The sequence below is a fragment of the Cervus canadensis genome, chromosome 8 (assembly GCF_019320065.1).
Source record: "Cervus canadensis isolate Bull #8, Minnesota chromosome 8, ASM1932006v1, whole genome shotgun sequence".
In the NCBI taxonomy this organism is placed as follows: Eukaryota; Metazoa; Chordata; class Mammalia; order Artiodactyla; family Cervidae; genus Cervus; species Cervus canadensis.
Genome location: NC_057393.1, coordinates 64,061,132 through 64,077,040, shown reverse-complemented (window position 1 = coordinate 64,077,040; position 15,909 = coordinate 64,061,132). Strand labels below are relative to the sequence as shown.

At 38.7% G+C, this 15,909-nt stretch overlaps 1 protein-coding gene across 12 annotated transcripts in view; it reads right to left on the bottom strand.

Moving 5' to 3' along the window:
- USP54 (ubiquitin specific peptidase 54) overlaps positions 1 to 15,909 on the bottom strand; it is a 118,797-nt gene that overhangs the window by 61,857 nt on the left and 41,031 nt on the right. Inside the window, exon 1 of one of the 12 annotated variants that reach the window (XM_043476569.1) lies at positions 14,828 to 14,862. The exons of 9 other annotated variants lie outside the window; for them this stretch is intronic. The gene's annotated coding sequence lies outside the window, so the exon portion shown is untranslated. Of the gene's footprint in view, positions 1 to 9,722; positions 9,819 to 11,510; positions 11,653 to 14,827; positions 14,863 to 15,909 lie in introns of those variants that run through there. 2 more of the 12 variants (XM_043476562.1, XM_043476574.1) reach the window with 2 other exon arrangements.

Genomic DNA, 15,909 nt, shown 5'->3' with positions numbered 1-15,909 from the left:
GCTCTCACACTTGAATTAGGTGTCAGAAACCAGAGGTCAGAGCCAAAAAGAACAAAGCCAAGAAGGGCAGTAACAAATGGTCCAAAGAAACACTGATGACAAAATATTTCAATTAAATTGCAGGTCTCGCTCCAAACAATATAATCCATCTACAAAACATACATGAGAAAGTAAATAAAGAATTCTACCCACAAAGCCCTAACAACCTATTCTGGGGAGTGGGAGACACACTGCACTGCATGAGGAATCTCAGTTCCTGGGCCAGGGATGGAACCTGTGCTCGCCCACGTAGTCTTAACCACCAGACCACCAGGAAGCCTTGGATTTATCTAACAATCTTCTTTTTTTTTTTTCTTTTAGCAGTTTATTTATTTTTATTTTTTATTTTATTTTATTTTTTTACCTCGACCATGGCTCCGTCGTCTATACAGGCGCTCCAGGAGGGAAGAAGCACTGCTCAACAGACAGAACAGAAACCGCTGCCTATTTATTTTTATTATTTTTGTTTGCACTGGGCCTTCGTTGCTGTGCACGGGCTTTTCTCTAGTTGTGGCAAGCAGCGTCTATGCTCTAGTTGCAGTGCTGGAACTTCTCACTGCAGTGGCTTCTCTTATTGCAGAACACAGGCTTTAGGCACATGGGCTTCAGTAGCTGCAGCCTGTGGGCTCAGTAGTTGAAGCACACAGCCTTAGTTGCTCTGCGGCATGTGGAATCTTCCCGGACCAGGGATTGAACCCATGTGCCCTGGGTTGACAGGCAGATTTCTATCCACTGTACTACCAGGGAAGTCCCTAACAACCAATTTTTAAAAGAAAAAGAACTTCCTAGGCAATACTGAAGTATTTTAGGGGTAAAAGAACATAATGTCAAAAAAAAAAAAAAGAGCATAATGTCTGCAACTTACTCTGAAATTATTCAGAAAAGAAGACTTGTATGTGTGCATTCTTGTGTATACCCAGGAGGAGAGAGAAAACAATAAATTGAAAACAGCAAAATGTTACCAATAAATAAATCTGGCTGAAGGGTATACGGAAATTCTTTGTTCCATTTTGTAGAACTTGTTTATAAGTTTTTAATTATTTTCTTAAGTTGAAAAGGAACTGATATCTGCAAATAATAAAACAATTTAAAATTACATAAGAAAAAATAAAAAATGTAGAGCTATGAGGTCAAATTCTGGAGAAGGAAATGGCAACCCACTCCAGTACCCTTGCCTGGAAAATCCCATGGACAGAGGAGCCTGGTAGGCTACAGTCTATGGGGTCGAAAAGAGTAGGACACGACTGAGCTACTTCACTCACTCACTCATGAGGTCAAATTAAAAGGAAATAAGTATTAGTCACTTAGTTGTATCCAACTGTTTGTGACCCCATGGACTGTAGCCCACCAGGCTCCTCATCCATGGAATTCTCCAGGCAAGAATACTGGAGTGGGTTGCTATTTCCTTCTCCATAGAGAAAACAAGGCTGGAATACTATTTCTATGAAAAGGAGAGTATGAAATACAATGTAAGGAGTAAATGATGTAAAGTAATTATGATATTGGGGCTTCCCAGGTGGTGCAGTGGTGAAGAATCTGCTTGCCAATGCAGGACACATAAGAGACAAGGGTTCCATCCCTGGGTCAGGAAGATCCCCTGGAGCTGGAAATGGCAACCCACTCCAGTATTCTTGTCTGGAAAATTCCATGGACAGAGGAGTCTGGTGGGTTGGAGTCGGTGGGGTCCAAAGAGTCGGACATGACTGAGTGAGCGCACACACACACACAACAACTATGATGTTATTAAGAGGACTGGGACAAGACTTGCAGTTGGAAAATATGGGCTCAATTTCCACATTTTTATTACTTTCTGTAATCCCAAACAACGTAGCTGTCCTGAACTTTGTTTTCTGGGTCTATAAAACAGCTTTACAGGGAGGTGGGAGCGGGGATCGGGATGGGGAATACGTGTAAATCTATGGCTGATTCATATCAATGTATGACAAAACCCACTGAAATGTTGTGAAGTAATTAGCCTCCAACTAATAAAAAAAAATAAAAAATAAAAAAAAACAGCTTTACAATACCTATTTCACACAATGACTGAGATTTAACATGATAGGTATGTCCAAGCAAGTTTTCAAAACAAAGAATAAATTATGAGTGAACTGCTGGGCCTAAAAATAGAGAGGTAAATTTCTTTTTGGGCACCTCAGGATATGAGAAAGTTGCAAGCCAACAGGAATAAGTCTTCTAATTGTACAAAAAGAACAATAATAGGCCTCACACAGAGCAAGGTACATATCAGTACTATTGAGCCATGTGCTTGAAGAAACATTTAAATTTTACAATTATTTTAAAAATACAAAGATTAACATGAAAAGGTAAACAACTCAATCTGTTACAAGAAACAGGGTAACATTTTAGAAGGTCTAAAGAATGACAAGAAAACCATGAAAAGTATCTCAGTTTCTAATGAAGGAACAGTAGCCCCATTACTAGCGATTAAAGCCAAAAGTAACCCAAACAATAGGAAGTCAAACTGGACTACACTGAGATATACAAACAGTAACCAGAAAATTTGCTCACATTTCTGGTTTCTGTTCATTTGTGGAGCAGTTTACTTATAATTTACTGAAGAATCTATATTTGCCGACAAAAGTCTATATAGTCAAAGCTGTGGTTTTTCCAGTAGTTGTGTATGGATGTAAGAGTTGGACCATAAAGAAGGCTGAGCGCCAAAAAATTGATGCTTCTGAACTGTGGTGTTGGAGAAGACACTTGAGAGTCCCCTGTGCTGCAAAGAGATCAAACCAGTCAATCCTAAAGGAAATCAACCCTGAATATTTATTGGAAGGACTGACGCTGAAGCTGAAGCTCCAATACTTTGGCCACCTGATGCAAAGAGCTGACTCATTGGAAAAGATCCTGATTCTGGGAAAGACTGAAGGCAGGAGGAGAAAGGGATGACAGACGATGAGATGGTTGGATGGCATCACTGACTCAATGGACATGAGTTGGAGCAAATCCCAAGAGATAGTGAAGGACAGGAAAGTCTGAAGGGCTGCAATTCACAGGGTTGCAAAGAGTCGGACACGACTGAGCGACTTAATAACCAAGGCTGAATCATAAAGAAATTAAAAATCTGAGCATAAATTCTTATATTTATTTAACCTTTAATCTACTTTAAAGTAATCTACTTTAGACTTATTTAATCATCACTACTGGCATTTACTAAGTCAAAACAGCCTGCCTCACTTTGTTGTCTCTAACATCAAGTAAACTCCTAGGAAGCTTAGAAGCCAAAATTGGGAAGGAAGTGTGTCATCTTATTACCTATTAGTGAAATACAGTTATTAAGCTTTATGTCCCATATTGTTCCCAATCTGAACACACTAACTTCCTGCAGACAGGGTAAAAACCTTTCCCCTGTGTGAAATGACAGAAAACAGTGGGTCCCAAGCTTTTTGCAGATTCCCACATCCAGAAGCAGACTTAAGAAACCATGAAGATTAAATTTCAAGGCCCTCTCTTGCACAGGCCCTCAGGCCCAATATTCAATTTTCTGTTTTAAAAAATGTTTTCCTTAAAGTGGGTCCCCTCAATCATATAAGCTCCAGGACCCATAGAATCTGAATCACATTATAGAAAATGGACTTCTATCGTACATGTTACTTGAAAAAATATTTAATTCAAAAAACTACTTTGAATTCAGTAATACTAATAAAATTGTATTTTACTAATCAAACTTCTAATACGTTATTCACTGTTTCCAGTTTTCTTAGCACTAAATAGACCTAAATTGTACTGTCTGGTTTACATTTGGATTTTTCATTCTTAGGCAGACTGTGATAATTTCTACTACAGACCCAGAGTTGACAGAGTAGAAATGGCAGGGCTAAATTAAAAGGCTCAAGACTGACAGCATTAGAGCAATAAAGCTCTAGAAGCTGATGACCTTCAGGAAAAGAAATCATTTTATTTCTCTGTATTAACGAAACACAGAGAATGATTACTTCACAATGAGTATACACAATACATCATAATGTGCTGCCATATTTCTCAGGCCAAAGTATTAAACCAGGCTACAGACGCAGCTACCTGACTATCCACTACTGTATTCCACACCAAACAGCTAAGCTGCTCTTAGCCTCTATTTCTGAAAAAAACCCTAAGTAGTCATTCAAATGTTTGGTGAAATGAAACTGGCTTATGCCCAAAGAGAAATGAGGCCTGAAAGGACACTGGGCCACAGGAAGAGCCCATCACCCTAAGAGACAGAGGGGTGAAGGGGGTTCAGAGACATACAGCTTATTAGCACTGGAGACTTCATTATGAATGGGATACAAGTGTGACTGACACCAGTAAAGACTAGAAGGGATTTGTTCCTGCAGAACCTGAGGGTCCTTTGATGAAACCAGGAATAAGGTTCAAGTACCCTGGAAGGGGATAGGTCTCTTAAGGAAATTCATTTCATGATCATTAAATGAAGTTCAGTGAGGTCCCTAAGTAATACTACTAATTCCATGCATAGAGAATTCCATGATGTTCATGCAAATGACAGTATCAAAATATCTCCAACCAGATATTTATTAAGCACTAAGGGAAAGATTTTAACTTTACTGTAGAGAAACCAGACAGAAAGGCCCTTAACCAAGTGATCAGGTCAAACATCACCAGCAAAAATAAATAATAATATTATGAATTCCATGGTAATAATGCATTGAAAACACATTTCTGTGATAGTCTTGCCTAAACCTTATCATCTCAGTTCAATCATGAGAGGGAAAAAAAAAATAAGACAAATTTAAATTGACGGACATTTGACCAAATAACTGACTAATACTCTCCCAAAATGTCAGAGGTATAAAAGACAAGAAAGACTGAGAAACTTTTACAGAACATAGGAGACTAACGAAGAAAAAAGCGTGAAATGCAATATGAGATCCTAGATAGTAAGGAACAATGATGAACAAACTAGTGAAGCTTGAAGGTCTTTCCTTAATGGTATTGAACCAATGCTAATTTCCTGGTTCTAATCATTGTACTATGGTTATACAAGATGGTAACATTAAAGGAAGCTGAGTAAGAGATATCTAAAAACACTCTACTATCTTTACAACGTTTCTCTAAGTCCCAAATTGGTTCAAAACAAAAAACTTTTTAACTATGCAAATACTTCACTGAGGGAGATGACAGCTTGGCCCCAGTGGGGAACAGAGGTATTTGGAGGATTAACTTTCTACACTTACAAGTGTAGGTGGACTAATAGTTTGTGATCATGGGAAACTTAAGAGTTCAATGAAGACTTGTTTGAAATCTACAGGTTTATCATGTTTACCCTCACAGTTCAGCAGTTAATGGGTTAAGTTCAGAAGTCTGTTTCTCAGAGCTTGATTTACCTGGAATGAACTATTAGAAAAGTTTTTAAATCTGTAAGATCAAGAAAAAGTAAATGTAAAAGGACAGGGGTCTTGTTAGGGTGATGCATTTTTTTCCCCTCTTTTCTCTATTTTCTAAATTATCCATAATCCATGGATAAATTATATTTAGTTTACAATTTCCTTAAAGTAAAACTAAAATTGGAATTTAAACTCATTTTCCCTATAATAGAATGAAAGGACTCTGGACCAGAGGTAACCAATCATTGAGACACCTAAGATCCTAACAATATGAAAGCTGTTTAATAATTGGTAACTATTTCCTATTTAAAAACAGGAGGCTAGATTTCAATTTCTATTTCTTTTCATTCCGTTCTCATTGCTACTGCTGCTAAGTTCAGATCCTCTCCCCACTGGACTACTATACCACATCACTGACTCATTGCCAGACCTCCATTGCTGTATATGTAACCACCAGAGGACTCCTAAAATACCATACCACTCCCCTTTTCTTTTTTTCTTTTTTTTTTTTTTAATAGGAACAATTTTTTTTTTAATGGAGAGTTTCATTAGAGTTGAATTCAGTTCAGTTCAGTCGCCCAGTCATGTCCAACCACTCCCCTTTTCAATGGCTTCTAGTGATGAAGAGTCTTTTGGCTAGAGAAAAATGGTACTTAAAAAAAAATAAATGGCATTTTTATAATTCACAAGGGGAGAAATTAATGGATGGCGTTTCCACAAGTTTCTCTCCCATAATTTTTTCCAGTCCACTTATTCCACTATCAGGGCAAAAACATGAACAAATAGTAAACTTAAAGAAAACCAAAGCAGTCAGCAGGACCTACTTTGACAGTTTTTGTTAGTGACTCATGTTCATGATTGTGTTTGCGTTTTTTTTATTGCATGTTTTTATTTTGTTTTCTTTTTCTATTTTGCATGTTTTTATATTCACATATTCTGCTAGTAAAATTAACTACTAACTTATAAAATTGAATTAAACATGTCTGGCACTTACACAAAGTTTGAGTCATTAGACCTTACCACCATTTTCCAGTTACATCTTCTACTCACTCATTCACAAATGAATTTGTAGAAGATGTAACTGGATCAATTGATCAGATGTCTGAGCCCCTGTGAAGTGCCCCTCACTCATCCTCCACTCCAAGATGAGCATTCCCATCCTCTCTCATATTATAGTTACCTGTGTACAAGGACTACCTCATATATTCCTAAAGGGTCTCTTTCATTCCACAGAGAAGTTGAATATAACAGGCACTGAATCACTGAACGTTTATTTAAAGAGGAAACTCTCTGTTTGAAGGGATAAGTACCTAGAACAATCAATTCCAACATTCTGATAAACTCTGACTCTCCTTAAATGAGTCCCCCAAATCTCCATATCTAGCTTGAGATATTGCAGACATTTTTGTCTAATGAAGACTATATAAGTGAATCAATATTTGCTTTTGATTCAAGCTTAAAAATAAACAGAGATAGCATCTACAACCATAAAAAAAGGCTACACTATGTTGATTTATGGGCTGGTTATTGCAAACTCCCCAGTGAATACTGCTACCCAACTCAAACAATTTCCTGTGGGTTGGACTTTGGCAGCCTCAAATTATTACATCATGTACAACAAGAAAAACTCTATGCTGATAAAAGACAGAAAGCTTTATTTTTTTCTTATGTGAGAACTTGGAAAACTGTCATTTACCACAAATCCGTCCAAAACCAGCTAGAAAAAAAAAACCAAGGCAAGTTTCACTTTGTTATAACTGACAAACTAAATAACTAAGAAATGACAGTTGCACACTACTTAGCCCCACCTTACAAAGATCCAAAGCTATATAGATAATTTACTGACTTGTAAGGGAGGCAGTGGGCTTCCCAGGCGGCTCAGTGGATAAAGAATCCACCTGCAATGCCGGAGACACAGGGGACGAGGGTTCGATCCCTGGGTTGGGAAGATCCCCTGGAGGAGGGCATGGCAACCCACTCCAGTATACTTGTCTGGAGAATCCCATGGACAGAGCAGCCTGGTAGGCTACAGTCCATGGGGTCGCAAAGAGTCAGACATGACTGAAGCAACTGAGCACACATGAACGTAAGAGAGGCAGCAAGACAGTGGAAAGAACATGTTAAAAGCAACTGCGTTACACAGCCTCAGGAAACGCCATACTCACAGTGGAGATCCAGGAGGCGCCACTCTAAGAGAATACAACGTGAGTTATGAAAGGTACGGAGCTAGAGTTCACAGAGCAGAACAGCTTTAGACTCTATCACCTAACATTTGTATCATCTTGACCAACTTATTGAATCAATTATTGAAGTCTCTGATAATGAGGTGGGATTAAAAAATAACATGTCTCCCATAGAACTCTTATAAGGATTAAATGAAACTCTGTGTGTGTGTGCGTATGTGTGTGTGTGTGTGTGTAAAATTAGCCCAGTATCTAGTACTTAGTAAATGAGGCATAAATGTTTTGATGACAAAAATTAATAAATAAATGTTTTGATGATAATTATCATAAAGAAGAATAAGGTGAACCTACATTCCAATCCTGTTCCATCACGTTCAGGTCATTTACCACCTGTAATAAATGTGATTTATTGAGAGTACTGTAACAAAATTCTAATACTCAGGGCCAGATACAAAATAGAAGTTTCACAAGTAGTAACTATGATTATGAAAACTGCATCCCCATACCAATCGTCTCTCTTTCCTTTTCCCTCTCTCTCTTATACACACAAACACAGGCACACATACACTTACTATAAAAATTCTATGAGATTAAACTATAATTGATAGCACAAACAGAAAGCCATATCAAAATGAAGGAAAATGTATTCTAAAAATAATGCATTCTCAATACAATTCAACTATTGGTTTTTCTAGTAGCCATGTACGGATGGGAGAGTTGGACCATAAAGATGGCTGAGTGCCAAAGAACTGATGCTTCGAACTGTGGTGTTGGAGAAGACTCGTCAGAGTCCCTTGGACAGCAAAGAGATCAAACCAGTCAATCCTAAAGGAAATCAGTCCTGAATACTCACTGGAAGGACTGATGCTAAAGTTGAAGCTCCAATATTTTAGCCACATGATGTAAAGAGGCAACTCACTGGAAAAGACCCTGACGTTGGAAAAGGTTGAAGGCAGGAGAAAAGGACGACAGTGGATGAGATGGCTGGATGGCATCACGGATTCAATGGACATGGGTTTGAGCAAACTCTGAGATAGTGAAGGACAGCGAAGCCTGGAGTGCTGCAGCTCACAGAGTCATAAGGGTCCTAGAGTCAGACACAACTAACCAACTGAACAATCACTATCAATATTTAGCTCAAAAAACTTCAGTGACAAAATACTTAGAGTCAAAATTCCTAGGACTTAAATGGTCTTCCACAGTCTTAACCCATGCATATTTCCAACCTCAAGTATCACTGTTCCCCTTAAAACAGAATAGAAGATTTCTTCTCCATATATGCCCAGCATTTTACTTAATAAGGAATATGTACATTTATTGAAGAAAGTCTGCATATAAGTGGACCCATGAAGTTCCATCCCCTGTTGTCCAAGAGTCATCTGTATTACCCTTCCCCAGCCTCATCTTCCTGGTACTTCCTAATACTAGAAATCCACTCCACTCAACAAACCTGTTTGAAGAAGTCACTCAGCTGGTAAGTTATAGTAATGATGACTAATGACAGTCACACCCTATTAGAAAGGAGTAGTCATTTATAATTAGTTCATTTCCCAAAAGATTTTCTAAATACTGTTCCCCACCAACTGGGACTTACTCTGTCTCAGGAACTTTGTTAATCAGTGCTTACCCAATACATAAGTACTTTATTAGAATACAAAGTAGAAAGTTACATTCCCTTACCTTAAACAAATGTTCAATGATTGTTAAATAAATAAATGAAGAACTAAATTTTTTAAAACACATTTTTCAATTTAGAGATAACTCAGTTATAAGCATAATCAGTCACCTCTTTATTTCTTCCCTGAATCTACTTCCTAAATCATATCATACCTAAATCACATCTTCTGTTTCCCAAAGGTCTACGGAAGAAAGATACTTTACCTAATAGCCAGCAGGACAAATACAACATTCTACTCATATACAGCTAATATCCAAACTAGTAACAATGGCAGATAAAGGAAAGAGAATCAACAGCAATTATAGGCACCAAGACAGCAAAATGATAACTATGCATTAAATAAAGTTGCCTTATACTATCCTTTAGCTCAATATCTTAGAATCAAAGTTTTTTTCTAATTTTTTAAACCACTGAGGTTTTTTCTTTAACTTAAATGCTCAGTTACAACCATTCACTCTTTATGAATCATTATGAACTTACCATTACCCGAATTATTTCAGCACAAACAATAATGAAAGCATGATGGCTCTGTCAAAAGCCACTGACCGCACTGACCTGACTCATCTCTGCCGGGAGAGCACTGGCACTGAGAGGCAGAAGCAAGCCCAGTGTGAGGTGCTGAGCGCGTGACTGGGAAGGCGACGGAGGACACCACGGAAAGGAGTGGAGGGGTGGGCAGGAGTCCCCCGAAATTTACTCTAGAAGCCTTCCCAATACTCAAGCAAAAACATGCTGCCAGACTCCCGGTTTTAAGCCAGTTCAGATCTTACTTCTAACACTGACAACTGAGAGACCTTCAGCGACTCTCCCAGCTGTAAAATTATAATAACACTAGCCACCTCTTGTGCCACGTGCTCCGTTCCTCAGTTGTGTCCGACTCTCTGTGAGCCCACGAACTATAGCCTGTCAGGCTCCTCTGTCCATGGAATTTTCCAGGCAGGGACACTGGAGTGGGTGGCCATTTCCTTCTCCAGAGGATCTTCTGAGTGCAAGGACCAAACCCCCATCCCTGTGTCTCCTGCATTGACAGATAGGTTCTTTACCAACAGTGCCACTTGGGAAGCCATCACTTAGTGAACACCAACTCCGTGCTAGGCACCAGACTCATGGCACATCCTTTAATTCTCATGATTAATCTACCAAGTAGGCATTATTTCTCTCATTTTCCAGAAAAGTAAAACCCATGTTCTACTCATGCACAACTCTTTCCCGGGGGGATAATACTGCCTACTTAACAAGGTTGTACTGGAAATTAGAAGTAAATGCAAAGCACTTGCCATAGGAACTAGCACTTGTCACATAGTAGGAGCTCAGGAATTCATTATTATACAAGTGCACCTATCACTTGAATAAGTGACTCAACTGAACTTCAATGAAATCCCACAAATAAGTTTTCCTTCATATCGTCTTCCATAAAAAGCAACTTTTAATCAGCAGTACTTCTGAAGAACCCAAGGTTTACAACTTTATAACTGTTTAAAATACCATAGGATCATCCATTCAATGTCAATACATACACACACACACACACACATACACACACACATACTGTTTTTTAGTTGAGAATCAAAATGTATAACCCAAGAAAATAGAAAGCCCGTTATGAAACTGATATTTGCCTTACGCTGAACACCAAAATATTAAATATTTTACTTACAAAAATATCATAGATCTCACATCTCAAGAGAGAAGGTGCGAATGAACAAATCTAACTTCCCAAAAATAATTCCCAGAAGCATCTGTTATCCTCAAGTACTCAGCAAACCATTTCCCAGAACTGACAATATATTGCCAAAATCTTAGTGAATTTTGCCAACATTCTGCTGAGAGGAAAAAAGAATCATTCCGGTTCTTGAAATAAGTGCTACTTTTCAGTTTAGCCACAAAATAAGGTCTTTTCTCTGTTATTACTTTCATCAATATGTTAATACTGAAAATAAATATAAAGAAATCACAAATAATCTTCTATCTGAAGGAAATTTAAATCTACATCCCTTATCTTTAATTCTATAAGCTCAAGAAAATCTATGAGAATGGGTTTCTAAACCAATAATAAAAATCAATTTTCTAAAGCCTTAATAATTGAATCAGAGGAGGGAAGAACAGAAACAACGGTCAGCTTCTTTAAGGAAGCCTTCTGAAAGTTAAGAGTCCTATAACCTCAATTTCAAAGTTTAAACTTTTGCTGTTAAAAGCGACACTTCACAAAGACTGATCAGTTCCCTACATCCCTCCATCCATCCAGTTTTACCAGAAGCACACACTTACCAGAGCACAGACTCAACTCCCAGCAAAAGGCCTTCAGCAATCACAAGGGCATTTGTGGGACAAGAGATACAGGAATGGGGAGGGGCAAGGGAAGAGCCGGAGCTCTGGGGAGGGAAGGGTACGGAGGGAGGAGACGACTGCAGCCGACAACAATGGGAAACTGTGACTCCAAACCACAAAGGCTTCCCACAGAACAGGGTAACAGGGAAAGGACAGTTCTTTTTACCACCTACCAGGAGCTCAGCACTGATAACTCATGATAAAGCTAAAAAGATGGAGCTTCCAACTAAACACAAAGTAAACTTAAGGAACTAACCAAAAGTAACTTGAAAGGACATATCACAAACTTCATAGAGGCTTAAGAAAAACATTTAGGAGTCAGTTTCCTCCAGGAGCATTCCTGATGACAAAGGTCAGCAGTATAACAATAAGGTCTGCAGACTGGCAGCTGCTTTCAAATGGAGGGCTAGCACTAAAAAACAGTCCTTTGCACTAACAGTCAAAAGGAGCACTAGAAGACACGTAACAGTGTGAATCTTTAAATGCTTAATTCACAATTCTAAGACTATCTAGACTTAAATTGAATTAAATTATTTTAAGAGGCAAAACTATTTCAACTACCTTAAAAAAAGATACTCTTAAAGAAAATTTTTGTGTGAACTGAGCTGTTAGATTCAAGAATCAATTTTTAAAAGCTTGAAATCTCAAAGGGTCCCAACCTGAAAAGTAAAGACAGTGAAAGAGCTTCCCTACTTCTCTCAGGGAAGAGGCCAAACAAATTATATCATCAAGAACAATCAGCAGGCAGAGTCCTACCCCCAAACATGTGATCAGTCCACCCAGAACTTACATTTGCAGGCAGGGCACAAAGGCCCCAGAGGACCAACACACACCCTTCTATGTACTACTTACTCCCTGTTATAAACCAGTTTTATTGAAAGGAGTTGTTTTATAAGCATACTGATGAAAAAACTCACCAGCAGAACCCTCGCCAAATAGGAAGGAAGGTCTGTTCTATTTTCACACGTTGAGATAAAATGTATGAGTTGATTTCTTTAAAGATTTAATTAAGATTTATTGGTAAAGCTAAACAAATGCAGGCACTGCCCAAAACTAATTAAGCTCTTATAGTTTAACAATATACTAAAGTAGTCCTTCTGCAATAAGGAAAGTACCCAAATTAAAAAAAAAAAAAAAATACTGTTGCTTCTCTTTTGCTCATCATTAGCATTCTAATTCAGGTCTCCTAGTGCTTGGTGGAAGATGGGGATGTTAGTGTCACTTCAAAATGTGAGGCACAAAATTTCTATGATCAGTGCTAAATACAAAAAAAGAATGTACAAATATCAGGGTCAAGCTCTCCAATCAAGTCCTTAAGAGATGGTTATATATTCCAGAAAAGGACTATTTCCTGCCATATCAATAAACAAGGATGTCACAGTCATCAGAAATTGCAGCCGTCCTATGTGTATACACACACACACAAACACACATATGTTTTTCCTGGTAGCTCAGACAACCTGGAATCGATCCCTGGTTCAGGAAGATCCCCTGGAGAAGGGAATGGCTACCCACTCCAATATTCTTGCCAGGAGAATTCCATCAACAGAGGAGCCAGGCAGACTACAGTCCATGGAGTTATAAAGAGTCAGACACAACTGAGTGACTAACACTTTCACTTTCATTTATATACGTGTGTGTGTGTGTGTGTGTGTGTATACCTGTAGCCATCAGACTACAACTATTTCCTATGATGAGCCCTGAGGAAAAGAAGCTCAGGATATAAAAACATAGGATACTGGCCCCAGATAAGCACTAGTTGCTAACTTGTGTCCAACTCTCTGCAACCCATGGACTGTAGCCCACTGGGTTCCTCTGTCCATGGGATTTCCCAGGCAAGAATACCGGAGTGGTTGCCATTTTGTCAGGGAATCTTCCCAATCCAGGGATTGAACCCGGGGCCTCCTGCACTGCAGGCAGATTCTTTACCACCTGAGCAACCAAGGAAGCCCAGCTCCAGATAAGTGAGTTACATAAGCAAGGAATGATTACAGTGAGCCCAGATTCTTGCATCTTCCCATACAGAGAAAAGCGCTAAATTTCTTAACTTGGGATATCTGGCTTTCTTCAGTTAACAATTTTTTGATGTTCAGACTACCTGCACTTTGTTGAAAAACTTCTGTATAACCTGGCTCCTTCCCTCAGCTCCGAGTGATCTCTCAGAGTTACTTGAGATGCTGCCTCTTGGACTTAGGTCCTAAAAACTTCCACCAGATATAATTCTCAACCTTTAGGTTGTGAATATTTTTAAGTCGACATATTCATTGTGGAATTAATCAAATAAAACTAGCGTACTGGGGCAGAGTTACAGAGCTTCGACCCTGGTTACAATGCAACTAAATTAACATGACTTCTCATCTCAGTCAGGTAAGGGAGGTGATCCACAGGCAATCTCACATTAATGGACTAATCTTTTTTGAAGCCCATTAGAAAATACTTCACACAAAACTCTCCTGTGTACTCACATTCTGCCTTGTAAAAGTTATTTTTGGACTTTTCTTATTTCCTTTTCATAGGAGGAGATTGGATTGCATAGGAGAGTCTATCTCATAAAGAGAACCCTATGTCAACCACTGGGCCTCTCAACCAAAAATAAATTAAGTAACTACAGCTTTGTGCTAGATGAGTGCCAAATTGCTTGTAGGAGTGTTTTTGTGGCATGATTACTAGGTCAAGATGTTGCCAGGAGACCCCTTCCAAAGGCTTGAAAACGAATTGTCCAAGGAGACACATGTACTGACAAAGCAAAAGACTTTATTGGGAAGGGGCGCCGGGGTGGAGAGCAGGAGGGTAAGGGAACCCAGGAGAACTGCTCTGCCACATGGCTCACTGTCTTAGGTTTTACGCTAAGAGGGTTAGTTTTGGGGTTGTCTCTGAAAATCTTGTTTGGCCCATATTTGGTCTGACTTAAGTTTCTTCCTGGTGGTGAAACAGGAAGGAAGGGGGCAGGGCACAACCTTTAAAAGAATGACATAGCCTGAGGACACAACATAAACTGATTAGAGCCAAACAGGTCCAAGATGGTGAACCAGTCAACTTCCACAAGACCTTGAGCCTCAGTTTACTCATTGTAACACATCAGCCATCTAAGTGACACACCCACCAGTGCTACAACAATTCTGAGGCCAGCCATCAAAGACCAAAAAGTAGGCAACAGTCCAATTCATTCTGTTAATCTTTGCTCCTTCTCCAAAATAACTGGAATACTCCTCCCACTCATTGGGCTTCCCTGGTGGCTCAGCTGGTTAAGAACCCACCTGCCAATGCAGAGGACTCAAGAGACATGGGTTCGATCCCTGGGTCAGGAAGATTCCCTGGAGAGGGGAATGGCAACAGTTTCAGAAACAACCAAAACATACATCAACAGATGAATGAACAAATAAATGTGACATATTCACTGCACAGAATAGTATTCAGTCATTATAAGAATGAAGTACTAATACATGCTACAACATGTAAATATTGAAAACTGTAAGTGAAAAGGCCAGTAATAAGGATCTCCTGTTGCATGATCCCAATTATATGAAACACCCATAATAGGCAAATTACAGAGATAGAAAGTAGATTAGTGGTTGCCTAGGGCTGAGAGGAGGTGTGAAAGAAATAGAAAGTGACTGCTAAGAGATAAACCATTTCTTTTGGAGGTGACAAAAATGTTCTAAAATTGACTGTGGTGATGGTTGTTCAACTCTAAAAATACTAAAAACCACTGAATTATAAAACTTTAAATTGTGCGTTATATGAATTATATGTCAATAAATTTTTATTGGTTTTTTGTTATTTTTTTTTTTAAATCACAGTTTTCCTCTTTGCAAAACAAGGGCACTCTTTGTTTCATGTCTGTGGTTTAAATTAGGTTCCCATAAACAACAGCAGCTGTCACCTGGTAAAACTAGATGGCTTCAAATGCTTGGCAAACAACTTCTGTGTGTATGAGATTTTGAATAGCTGTTTTTAAAGTATATAAGCATGAAAATCAGGCTATCAAGGCATTCTTAGTCCTGACACTGTCATTTAATTCAGGACAGAATGCAACAATCATTTCTCTAATCAAGAAGCCAACAGTAATACCACTGATAATACAAATGTTCAAAGTGAATGGACAAGATAACTCACTTTGACAAAAATAAGGCTGAAAATGCCACTGAAATGGCACATCCACAAAAGTCAGAGTACAAGTTTTATGTTTGGGTAGAAAGACAGAACAGATGAAGAGGCAGCCTGAAATGATACTTGCTGGGCACACCCTTTGCTAACAACTACAAACATTCCCCCACACGTCTGTAGAAATCCTTCCTGTTGCTTTTTGGGCAAATTTCCCCAGAGTACTCACTCAAAA